The 12,246-nt window shown below is 56.3% G+C and overlaps 1 protein-coding gene across 7 annotated transcripts in view; it reads right to left on the reverse strand.

Annotated features, from left to right (window-relative positions):
- LOXL3 (lysyl oxidase like 3) overlaps positions 1-12,246 on the reverse strand; it is a 584,553-nt gene that overhangs the window by 109,091 nt on the left and 463,216 nt on the right. The window lies entirely within an intron of this gene.

The raw sequence follows: 12,246 nt of genomic DNA on the forward strand, positions 1-12,246 counted from the left end.
GAGGGGACTGCAGACACTGAAGAGAGACATGGGGAGTTTTCTATACAACAGGTGGCAGTGGAGGGGAGTGCAGACACTAAAGAGGGACATTGGGGAGTTTTCTATACAGCAGGTGGCAGTGGAGGGGAGTGCAGACACTAAAGAGGGACATGGGGAGGATTATATACAGCAGGGTGGCAGTGGAGGGGAATGCAGACACTGAAGAGGGACATTGGGAGGTTTATATACAGCAGGGTGGCAGTGGAGGGGAGTGCTGACACTAAAGAGGGAAATGGGGAGGGTTATGTACAGCAGGGTGGCAGTGTTGGGGAGTCAGACACTGAAGATGGGGGAGTTCAGGCCTGGAAGAGGGAAGATGGGGGTAGTTCTGGCTGAGAAGAGTGAAGATGGGAGAGTTCAGGCGGAGAAGCGGAAATAGGGGGAGTTCAGGCTTGGAAGAGGGAAGATGGGAGTGTTCTGGTATGGTAGGGGAAAGATGAGAAAGGTGGATGTAGAGAAGTGGGAAGATGGGGGAGTGCAGGCAGAGAAGGAGAAGATGAGGGAGTTCAGGTAGAGAAGAGGTAAGATGGGGAGTTCAGGAAGAGAAGGGGAAGATGGAGGAGTTCAGGCAGAGAAGGAGAAGATGAGGGAGTTCAGGCATGAAGAAGGGAGATGGGGAGTTCTGGCAGAGAAGGGGGAAGGTGGGGGAGATCAGGAATGGAAGGGGAAGATGGGAGAGTTCCGGTATGGAAGGGGGAAGATGAGAAAGGTGGAGGCAGAGAAGAAGGAAGATGGGGGAGTTGAGGCAGAGAAGGGGGAAGATGGGGGAGATCGGGAAGAGAAGAGGAAGATGAGGGAGTCCAGGCAGAGAAAAGGGAAGATGGGGGAGTTCAGGCAGAGAAGGGGAAGATGGAGGAGTTCAGGCAGAGAAGGATGAAGATGGGGGAGTTCAGGCAGAGAAGGGGAAGATGGGAAAGTTCAGGCAGAGACGGGGTAATATGGGGGAGTTCAGGCAGGGAAGGGGGAAGTTGGGGAGTTCAGACATGGAAGGGGAAAGCTTGGGGAGTTCAGGCAGAGAATGGGGAAGAAGGGGAAGTTCAGGCAGATAAGGGAGAAGATGGGGGAGTTCAGGCAGGGAATGGAGAAGATGGGGGAGTTCAGGCATGGAGGGGACAAGATAAGGGAGTTTAGGCAGGGAAGGGAGAAGATGGGGGAGTTCTGGCATGGAGGGGATAAGATAAGGGAGTTCAGGCATGGAAGGGGGAAGATGGGGGAGTGCAGGCATGGAAGGGGGACGATTTGGGAGTTCAGGCAGAGAAGGGGGAAGGTAAGGGAGTTCAGACCAAGAAGGGGGAAGATGGGAGAGTTCAGGTATGAAAGGGGAAAGATGAGAAAGGTGGAGGCAGAGTAGGGGGAAGATAGGGGAGTTGAGGCAGAGAAGGGGGAAGATGGGGGAGTTCAGGAAGAGAAGAGGAAGATGAGGGAGTTCAGGCAGAGAAGAGGGAAGATGGGGAGAACAGGCAGAGAAGGGGAAGATGGAGAAGTTCAGGCAGAGAAGGAGGAAGATGGGGGAGTTCAGGCAGAGAAGGGGGAAGATGGGGGAGTTCAGGCAGGGAATGGGAGAAGATGGGGGAGTTCAGACATGGAGGGGATAAGATGAGGGAGTTTAGGCATGGAAGGGGTAGCTGGGGGAATTCAGGCATAGAAGGGGGAGATGGGGGAGTTCAGGCAGGGAAGGGAGAAGATGGGGGAGTTTGGGCATGGAGGGTATAAGATGAGGGAGTTCAGGCATGGGAGGGGGAAGATGGGGGAGTTCAGGCATGGAAGGGGAAGATAGGGGAGTTCAGACATGCAAGGGGGAGATAGGGGAGTTCAGGCATGGAAGAGGGAAGATGGGGGATTCAACCTGAGAAGGGGGAAGATAGGGGAGTTCAGGCAGAGAAGCAGAAAGAGGGGGAGTTCAGGCATGGAAGGGAGAAGATGGGAGAGTTCAGGTATCGAAGGGGGAAGATGAGAAAGATGGTGGCAGAGAAGGGGAAGTTGGGGGAGTTCAGGCAAGGAAGGGAGAAGATGGGGAGATCAGGCATGGAGGCGATACGATGAGGGAGTTCAGGCATGGGAGGGGAAAAGATGGTGGAGTTCATGCATGGAAGGGGGAAGATAGGGGAGTTCAGGCATGGAAGGGGGAGATAGGGGAGTTCAGGCATGGAAGAGGGAAGATGGGGGATTCACCCGAGAAGGGGGAAGATAGGGGAGTTCAGGCAGAGAAGCAGAAAGAGGGGGAGTTTAAGCTTGGAAGGGGGAAGATGGGAGAGTTCAGGTATGGAAGGGGGAAGATGGGAAAGATGGTAGCAGAGAAGGGGGAAGATGGGGGAGTGCAGGCATAGAAGGGGAAGATTTGGGAGTTGAGGCAGAGAAGGGGGAAGGTAAGGGAGTTGAGGCAGAGAAGAGGGAAGATGGGGGAGTTGAGGCAGAGAAGGGGCAGATGAAGGAGTTCGGGCAGAGAAAGAGGAAGATGGGGGATAAGGCAGAGAAGGGGAAGATGGAGAAGTTCAGGCAGAGAAGGGAGAAGATGGGGGAGTTCAGGCATGGAGGGGGAAAATGCGTCAGTTCAGGCATGGAATGGGGAAGATGGGGGAGTTCAGGCAGAGAATGGGGAAGATGAGGAAGTTCTGGCAGAGAAAGTGGAAGATGGGGGAGTTCAGGCAAGCACAGGGGAAGATGGGGAAGTTCAGGCAGAGAAGGGGGGAGACGGGGAGTTCTGGCAGAGAAGGAGGGAGATTGGAAAGGTGGAAGTGGAGAAGGGGGAAGATGTTGAGGTGCAAGTACAGAATGAGGGTGGTAGAGACAAATAAGGGAGAAGATGGGAGGTGCACGTACAGAAGGGGAAGGTAAGAAGTGCAGGTAGAGAAGGAGGAGGTGCGAGTACAGAAGGAGGGGTAAGGAAAGTGGGGGCATAGAAGGTGTACAGTTAGAAAGGTTGAGGCGGTGAGGGGGGATGATGGGAGGTGAATAAAGAAATGGGATGAGGGAGGTGAAGGAGAAAAGGGGGAATAGGGGGAGGTGCAAGTACAGAAGGGAGACAGCAGCGAGAGGGAGACTGAGACCGGGGCAGAAGATGAAGGGATGAGGTGGGCAGAGAAGGAGGAAATGTGAGAAGTGCAGAGAGAGAGAAGGCAGGAGAGGTGCAGGCAGAGGAGGGTCACAGTAGAGAGCATGTGCAGACAATGAAGGGTGGAGGCGGGTGGAGGTGCAAACAAAATAAATCGAGGTAAAGACAAAGGAGACTGAGGGTAGATGAGTGATAGAGTGGTAAAGACAGAAGAGAGTAGATGGAGGGGTGGGAAAGACAGAGCCAGAAGGAGGTGGGGTAATGACAGAAGAGGATGAAAGTGTAAGGAGGAGTAAAGATGGAAGAGAGTAGATAGATTGATGGGACACACAAAGGAGGCAGGAACTGGAGTATGTAGACATAAAAGGATCAGGGGCCATGGGCGGTAAAAAAGGGGAGGAAGAGAGATGACGACAATGGGAGGAAGAGAAATATCGACAAAGGACAAGGGGTTGACTAGAGGTGCACCAGAAGGAGGGTATGATGAGGAGGTAAGAAGGAGGGGCGGTGACAACAAACAAGCAGACATTTTGACAGAGGAGTTGCCCACTTATCACCACTAGCTCCGTTGGGTTATCCAAAGACTGGAGCTTGGCGAGTCTAACACTTCTGCCAGTGCTTGTAACCAGTCCAGCTGTTTCTCCAAAGACTCCCACCTCCCGCCACATGGGTAGGTGCAAACGTCGGTGTTACGGGCTCCATCTGCTTATTGCATTCACATCCATTGGAAGAAATAGCAGCGTGAGCAAGTAACAGTATCTTCACACCTGCTGGTGAAGGCCTCCAGAAGAACATGGATTACTGGCAACTTGCCAAAGTATGGGAGGTCCCAACCTCTCCACTGACAGGTGAAAGATCCCTGGATTGAGAGACAATCCAGACAGAAACTCTACCCCTGGACAAGATCCAGCTGTAGGTAGAATGAGGCACTACTAGGGCGTGGTGGATGGGGAACCAAAGACAAGGGTGACCCCCAGACTAGAGTAGTCATTGAAGAACCCATCTACAGGAGACTCGCTGTTGCTGAATCCAGTCCAGGAGCTCCTGAAAGTCTTCTCAGGACATAATTGTGGACCCTGGACCTTTGCAGGTGCCCTTAATCCTTTTCAGGGTGCAAGACGCTTCTGGGGTGACCCCTGACTTTTAGTAGTACCCTCTGACTGCCTTGAACCACAATAGGTCTTTAATGGATAGCACTAGGACTTATGTTGCCACCTTATTGCCTTCCTAGGGTACATTGGTGCCTTCTGAGAGCACTAGGATACCCTTTAGGCAGCCTTTGGGGTGAGATATGTCTTTTAGGATCACCCCATGGTTTTAAGACTGCACCGTGGAGCGTTCCCGGTAGCACCCCTTAGTGTTACATTCAGGCCCTCCAAGAGTAGCGTGTGATTAAAAAGGAAAGCATAGCCTCTTCACGATAACCCATCAGACTCTGGATACCCATGTGTATGGTGGCCAGGGATGGTGTGCAGGTAATTCAGTGCCTTTCATTGAACGAGAAGTCCCTCTAGAGTTGCGCTGCGTGCCCTAATCATTGTCAAGCTGCTGGATGACTGGCTGTAGGGGATGTCACTAGACAAGCAATGTTTAATGTGCATCTGGGAGGTATCTGTGGCCAAGAACAGCTCCTCCATCAGTAGGAGGTTGTCACTCTTGTGCGGAAGAGGGTCTGTGACATGGGAGCAACCCCCCCCCCCCATTAGCAGAAAGTTGTCACTCTTGTACAGAGGAGGAAGAGGGCATGTGACATGGGAGCCGCTGCACCATCAGCAGGAAGCCCCCGCTCTTCTCCAGAGGAGGAAGAGAGCCTGTGACATGGGAGCAACACATCCATCAGCAGGAAGTTGTCACTCTTGTACCAGAGAAGGAAGAGGGCATGTGACATGGGAGCAGCTGCACCATCAGCAGGAAGCCCTCACTGTTCGCCAGAGGAGGAAGAGGCCAGGGGCAGTGGGTGATACTCAAACCAACTCTTGTAGTAGACAATGGGGCAATGGAGACAAGGGTAGTTATTCTGTCAGAGGGGAATTTTCTAACATTCCCACTTCCTCTTTTTCTTAAAGAGGGTAAATTATATCTTTTTTCCCTCTAAAGGGCTTTCAAGATGAGATTGTTTGCAGGTGCTTGAATAACCCAGAATTGAAAGATACCAGTGAACTGGGCACAGAGAGGTGCAACGCACAGTGACACATGAGAACGAAAGAGACCAAAACTCACTGGGGAAACAGAGGCACAACGCAGACCCACAAATGTTGTGACAAAAAACACTCTGACACAAATATAGGCTTACACCCCCTGATGGTCATGTGAGTGAGCGACACTGTGAGTGATCAGTACAGTGACAGATGCACATAAAAACACTGCTACGCAACCTTATGCAGGATCCCAGTGACGGATACACAAGCAAGGCAACGATTGGTGAATACAGGTCACAAAAGTACCAATACTCAATATTAGGCAGAGTCCCAGTGAAGGACATGGAAGCAACACAATGACCGATCAAACAGTGATGGACACACCAATAACAGACGGTACTCGCCAATGGACACACAAGCTGCACAAAGACCAGCCACATACACAACAGCACACACAGATAATAACTCAAAACTCGAAGCTCACAAAACACAAAGACTGATTGTCACATGTATACAGGCCACAGTTGACGCTAACACAGCTAAACAACACAACCACTGTGACAAACATGCAGACTAACTCAGGGGTCGAACTACACAACACAACAAGGAGCATGCCGGCACATGCATGGCCAGGGACTGTCAGACAGACATGTACACACTTACACACTGACGCTCAGGCGATGCAGGGACATCAGTGGTGACACAGTTATATACACTGGATATTACATCACACATAATCCTGTCCATCCCCTGTCTTTCTACCTCTAGGGGCCTTCTTGAACAGACGAAGTGTGATGTGTGGGATAGAAAGATGAGGTATATTCAGAATTAGAACTGATTGTACATGTGGAATAGGAAGTGGTTATACACATGGCAGGAAGTGATAATGTCGGTGGAACAGGAAGTGCTAATACACGGGCAGGAAGTGATCATGTGGGTGGAATAGGAGGTGCTTATACATTGATTGCATGGGTGTAATAGTAAGTGGTTATACACGGGCAGGAAGTGATTATGTGGGTAGCATAGAAATAGCTTATACACTGACCCGGAAGTGATTACCTGGCTGGAATAGTAGGTGGTTATGCATGGGCAGGAAGCGCTGACACGGGTGGACCTGTTGTACTCCCTTCTTGTTCTCTGCTTTGAATAGCAGCTAGATTGTTACAAGAGAGCAAATCCCATCGGGGAGAAACAACTAATCAGGAATAGCCGTTGAGTACGTAGTCTCTCGCTGGAGCACCCACACCCTCTTTTTTTCTTCTCAGCCTGATACAAACTTTGAGTATTTCCTGTTCAAGCTACACTGATATTGTGATTTAACACAATGCAGGCTGCACTTCTCCCCATTTCACCTTACGTCTTGTTAGCGCTACCTTGTGCACTCCCATGAGACACCTCCTCAGGGCAGAATTGCTAAGGCGCTCTCCCTTCTCTCTGGCTCCGCTCTGACACTCTGCCAGCATGAGGGTCTCTTGTGTACAGTTCATCAGACCGTTGTGGGGTAGAGTAGTCCTTACTGGCCCTCTTGCCCCCCGAGGGTCTCTTGTGTACAGTGCATCAGACCGGTGTGGGGTGGAGTAGTCCTTACTGGCACTCTTGCCCCCTGAGGGTCTCTTGTGTACAGTGCATCAGACCGTTGTGGGGTGGAGTAGTCCTTACTGGCACTCTTGCCCCCCGAGGGTCTCTTGTGTACAGTGCATCAGACCGGTGTGGGGTGGAGTAGTCCTTACTGGCAATCTTGCCTGTTAGACGGACCGGGAGGGTCGGCCGAGGACAAGGGGAGAGGTCTCCGGGGAGAGCCGTCTCCAGCGATCGTACAGATAACTAGCTTCCCCCCCACAGACAGACACCACACACGGAGAAGGTTTAGCGTTCTTTATAGGCAATTTTTTACGGTACGATGGAAGGTACAAGGAGGTCTGGACTCAGGGGTCCCCTCGATTCAAGTCTCTCAAGATGGGGAAAGGGGGTAGCGGGACAGTCTGGTTACCAGTCTGGTAGTTGAGGTGGTACGGTGGATAGCTCACAATCCTCGAGCTCGGTGTTCTAGCTGGGACGGGCCGCGGCAGCGCCAGCAGGTCCCGGTGGAGATGGTTGATACACGGTCCGCGGCAGCGCCAGCAGGTCCCGGAGAGATGGTCGATGTACGGTCCGCGGCAGCACCAGCAGGTCCCGGTGAGGATGGTCGTTACAACGGGCCGCGGCAGCGCCAGCAGGTCCCGACGAGGATGGATGTTGCAGAAGGCCGCGGCAGCGCCAGCAGGCAGGACGATAGTTCACAAGATAGGGCTACGGCAGCGCCAGTAGTCCGTCAAGGCTGAGTTCTCTCGGTGTCTCTCGACTCCAGGATACAACTGCCTCCCTGCTCCGGAGCTGCCCCAGTTATAGGGCAGGCGCCCTTTGATGTCCGGACCCTCGCACTTGGAGGTCGGAGGGTCCGGGGTGGAGGTGTCCAGACACCCAGCAGGGGGTGGAGCCAGCGCCTGGGGGAGCTGGAGGCGATCGGTACCTGGTGGGGGAGAGTCCTTGGCGCTTCATTCTCCCATTGACCTGCCAAGTGGTCCGCTCACCTCCTGGGTGGATGGTGGTGCCGGGATGTCGGGGCCGGCCAGGCCCAGGGTTAGGGTCGGATGGAGGCCACGCGGCCTCGTGGCGCAGGGCCCAAGATGGCGGCTTGACCCGGCCGGGGGAGCCGGTGGTGGCTTGGGTCCGTGATACATGGAGGTCCGAGGGCAGGGATTCCGTCGGGAGACGGGGTGCGGGTGATTCTCGTGGGTCACGCCTGGTGGGCCTGGGCTGGGGCCCTGTCATGCGGGGAGGGAGCCAGCCCTTCGTGTGGCCTGTCCAACATGCGTCCCCCCCAGCTGAAGGCGGGGAGAGTCACCCATCTCCTTGGGGACTCTCCTCGTCGAGGCGGAAAAATCGTGACAGGCCATCCGCGTTGGCGTGGTCTTGGCCCGGTCGGTGCTCCACGGTGAAGTCCATTCCCTGCAGGGAGATGGACCAGCGCAATAGTTTTGGGTTCTCCCCCCGCATCTGCATCAGCCACTGCAGGGGTCGATGGTCGGTTTGTACCCGGAAGTGGGTACCGAAGAGATAGGGCCGGAGCTTTTTGAGGGCCCACACCACTGCGAAGGCCTCCCTCTCAATTGTGCTCCAGCGCTGTTCTCGGGCCAGGAGACGTCGGCTGATGAAGGCCACTGGCTGGTCATGACCTTCGGGGTTCACTTGGGAAAGAACCGCCCCGATGCCGTGGTCGGAGGCGTCTGTCTGTACCACGAATTCCCGACTGTAATCGGGGGCCTGGAGTACAGGGGCGGTGCACAGGGCGGCCTTCAGCTTTTCGAAGGCCGCTTGACAGTCGGTGGTCCAGTTAATCCGCTTCGGCTGGTTTTTGGACGTGAGACCCGTGAGGGGCCCCACAATGCTGCCGTAGTCCCTCACGAACCGCCGGTAGTAGCCGGTGAGCCCCAAGAAGGCTCGGACCTCGGTCTGGGTGGCGGGGGGCTGCCAGGACTGGATGGCAGCAATTTTAAGTTGCAGCGGGGCCACCAGCCCGCTTCCCACCTGGTGCCCAAGGTAGGTCACGGACCCTTGACCAATTTGGCATTTGCCGGCCTTAATCGTGAGGCCGGCCCGCTGGAGGGCTTGTAGGACCTCTTGGAGGTGGAGGAGGTGGTCGGACCAGTGGCGGCTGTATACAGCGATATCGTCCAGGTAGGCCGCGCTGAACTCTTTGAGCCCCGCCAAGACCTGGTTCACAAGACGTTGAAACGTGGCGGGGGCGTTCTTCATGCCGAAGGGCATGACCTTGAAGTGGTAGTGGCCATCGGGGGTAGAGAAGGCAGATCGTTCCTGAGCCCGGGGTGTGAGGCCGATCTGCCAGTAGCCCGCTGTTAGGTCGAAGATACTGAGGTAGCGGGCGGCCCCCAGCCGGTCGATCAGTTCGTCCGCCCGGGGGATAGGGTGAGCGTCGGTCCGGGTGACAGCGTTCAAGCCCCGGTAGTCGACGCAGAATCTCAGTTCAGGTGTGGTGCCGGGGGCAGCGGCTTTGGGTACCAATACAACCGGGCTGGCCCAGGGACTGTCCGAGGGCTCGATGACCCCGATCGTGAGCATTCTGGCTACTTCTTCTTGTATGCAAGCCCGTACCCGATCTGGTACGCGATAGGCCCGGTGTCGGATAGGGGGACTGTCCCCGGTGTCCACGTCGTGCAAGCACCAAGGGGTGACCCCGGGGGTGAGGGAGAACAGTGTAGCGAACCGCAGCAGGAGGTCCCGGCAGCCCTGGCGTTGCTCTGGGGTGAGGGCATCGGAGAGCCGGACCCCGTCCACGGAACCGTCGTTCTCCTGAGCCTTCAGTAGATCCGGGAGGGGTTCGGAGTCTTCCTCTGCCCCACTGTCCGTAGCCATCAGGAGGCTAAGTTCTGAGCGCACAAAGTGTGGTTTGAGTCTGTTGGTGTGGAGGACCCGAAGGGGGTTCCGGGGGGTCCCCATGTCGATGAGGTAAGTGACGGGGCTTTTGCGCTCGACCACTTTGAAGGGCCCCGTCCACTTATCTTGCAAGGCACATGGTTCGGTGGGGGACATCACCCACACTTGTTGACCAGGTTCGAACTCGACGGAGGAGGCATTGTGATCATACCACCTCTTCATGTCTTCCTGGCTGGCCTCGAGGTTCGCCTTGGCCATCTCCCTGAAGCGCCGAGTCTGGTTGCGTAGGGCCAGGAGGTACTTGAAGACGTCTGGAGGGGTCTTTAGGGGGGCCATCTCCCAACCTTCTTTGACTAGGCTGAGGGGCCCTCGCACAGGGTGCCCGTACAGGAGTTCGAAAGGGCTAAAACCGAGGGATTTCTGGGGAACTTCCCGGTAGGCGAAGAGGAGGCACGGGAGTAGTACATCTCACTGGCGTCGGAGGGGCTCTTCCAATCCCCCAATCATCCCCTTGAGAGTGCGGTTGAATCGCTCCACTAGTCCATTCCCTTGGGGGTGATAGGGGGTCGTGAATCTGTAGGTGACCCCGCACTGTTGCCAGAGGGACTTCATGTATTTGGAGATGAAGTTCGTCCCTCGGTCGCTGACGACTTCTCGGGGGAAGCCCACCCGGGAGAAGATCCCCATTAGGGCCCGGCCAACCACCGGAGCGGTCACAGTTCGTAGGGGCACCGCCTCGGGGTAGCAGGTGGCGTGGTCCACCAGTACTAGGATGAACCTGTGTCCTTGCGCCGTGCGGGGGTCCAGGGGCCCCACAATGTCTATCCCTACCCTCTCGAACGGGGTAGTGACCACTGGGAAGGGTTGTAGAGGGGCTTTCAGCTTACGGCCACTCTTCCCGCTGGCTTGGCACGTGGGGCAGGACCGGCAGTGGTTCAGGACGTCGTTCCTCATCTTCGGCCAGAAAAAGTGGGTTACTAGGCGACTGTAAGTTTTGTCCTGGCCCAGGTGTCCAGCCAGGGGTACATCGTGGGCCAGGTTGAGCAGAAAGTCTCTGAAGCGTAGAGGTACCACTAGTACTCGACCGGCCCCTAGCTCCGCGATTCTTTGCTCGCTGTATAGCAGGTTGTTATCCCAGTAGACCCAGTGAGTTCCGGTGGAGTCCCCTGCGCTCTGGGCGCTGGCTTGTTGGCGGAGTCCCTCGAGGGAGGGGCAGGTCTTTTGCTCCTGGCGGAACTGTTCCTGGGTGGGCCCCCCTCCTTGACGCCATTGAGCCAGGCCGGGTAGGTCCTGGGGGTGCGTGTCCCCTTCGATCGTTGGTTCCGGGGGGTTGGCCTCGTCGTTGTCTTCTACTGGGGCGACCGGGGGCGGAGGTGCTGGCCATTCCGGTTCTTCGGATCGGGGGACGGCACGGGCGGCCATGGACCAGGTGGTTACGCAGGCCCAGTCCGGGAGGCCCAGCATCCCCAGGTGCTCTCTTCTCTCGACGGTGGCCCACGGGGAACTCTCAAGGTCATTCCCCAGGAGGCAGTCCACGGGGGCATCATCCCGGACCGTCACCTTCAACAGGCCGGAGACCCCTCCCCATTCGAAGGGGACGCAGGCCATTTGACACAGACTTTCGGAGTTGTCGGCTGAGCGGACGGGGCAGAGAATGTTCGGCAGGATCTGCTCGGGCTTCACCAGGTGACAGCGGACGGCCGTCACACTGGCGCCGGTGTCACGTAAGGCCTCGGCCTGATGCCCATTAATGGTCACCCACTGACCGTATTTCCTGGTGTTGGCGGGTAGGGGAGCCCGCGGGACCATGTCTTTTCCCCCTAGACACGCTAGAACCATGGCGGCCGGTTCCCACTCTTGCTGGGCCGGCTCATACTCTCCCTGTTCCTCTGATAGTCGTTCTTCCCCCAGGGCGGCGGCAGCCACCTGGCGGGGCTTGGGCGTTTGGTTCTGCGGGCAGCTCGGGTCATTGGCGTAGTGGCCGACTCGCTGGCATCGGTGGCATGTGACGTTGGCTCGGAACCCAGGACGCATCAGGGGGTTGCCCCGGCCGGTCGGGGGCGGGGTGCTGGTCACGGTTGTTGCCGGGGGGCTGTCTCTCCCTCGCCCCTGGCCTCCTCCTCCTCGGGGACGGTGCTGGCCTTGGTTGCTTCGGTTTTGCTCGTGTGGTCCTCTCCGGCCCACTCGGGTGCTTTCCCATCGATCAGCCTCAGCGGCGAGCTGCCGGGGGTCAGTCAGTTTACTGTCGAGGAGGTGCTGCCTGAGCTCGACGAAACAGTTGTTCGACAGGTGTTCCCATACCATAAGGTTAAAGAGTTGTTCGTAGGTTGTTACCTGGCTCCCCTTGATCCAACCCTCGAAGGCTCGGCTGAAATAGTTTACGTACTCCACCCAAGTTGTACCCGGGATCCGGGTGCAATCTCTGAACCTCTGGCGGTACATCTCGGGTGTGAGGCCGTAGCGGGTGAGGAGGGCAGCCTTCATGTGGTCGTAGGACGACATTTGGTGATCTGGGAGCTGCAGCAGGGCATCGCGGCCTTCGTTGACGAACCTCCCCCATAGTCCGGCTCCCCAATCACTCCG

This window comes from Triturus cristatus, chromosome 2_2 (assembly GCF_964204655.1).
Source record: "Triturus cristatus chromosome 2_2, aTriCri1.1, whole genome shotgun sequence".
NCBI lineage: Eukaryota > Metazoa > Chordata > Amphibia > Caudata > Salamandridae > Triturus > Triturus cristatus.